This window comes from Octopus bimaculoides, chromosome 13 (assembly GCF_001194135.2).
Source record: "Octopus bimaculoides isolate UCB-OBI-ISO-001 chromosome 13, ASM119413v2, whole genome shotgun sequence".
Taxonomy (NCBI): Eukaryota; Metazoa; Mollusca; class Cephalopoda; order Octopoda; family Octopodidae; genus Octopus; species Octopus bimaculoides.
The window spans coordinates 51,900,476-51,900,833 of record NC_068993.1 but is presented as its reverse complement, the minus strand read 5'-3'; positions in this window follow the sequence as shown (position 1 = coordinate 51,900,833).

The following is a 358-nucleotide window of genomic DNA, read 5'->3' as shown; positions in this document are numbered from 1 at the left end:
ACACACACACACACACACACACACACACACACACACACACACATGCACACACACACACCCTTACATACCAATATATATATATACACCTATGCGTGTCTATGTGTCTACATATATATATATACACACTCATACATAATGTATATGTTTATATATGCATATATATATACATAAACTCATACATACATACATACATACATACATATATATGTGTGTGTATGTATATATGTATATAGATATATACATTTATATATATGTTCATATATGTATCTATGGTTGTATGTCTATACATAAATGTGTATATATGTATATTTAAACACACCTATAGGTATATACATTTGTACATATGCATATGTATATA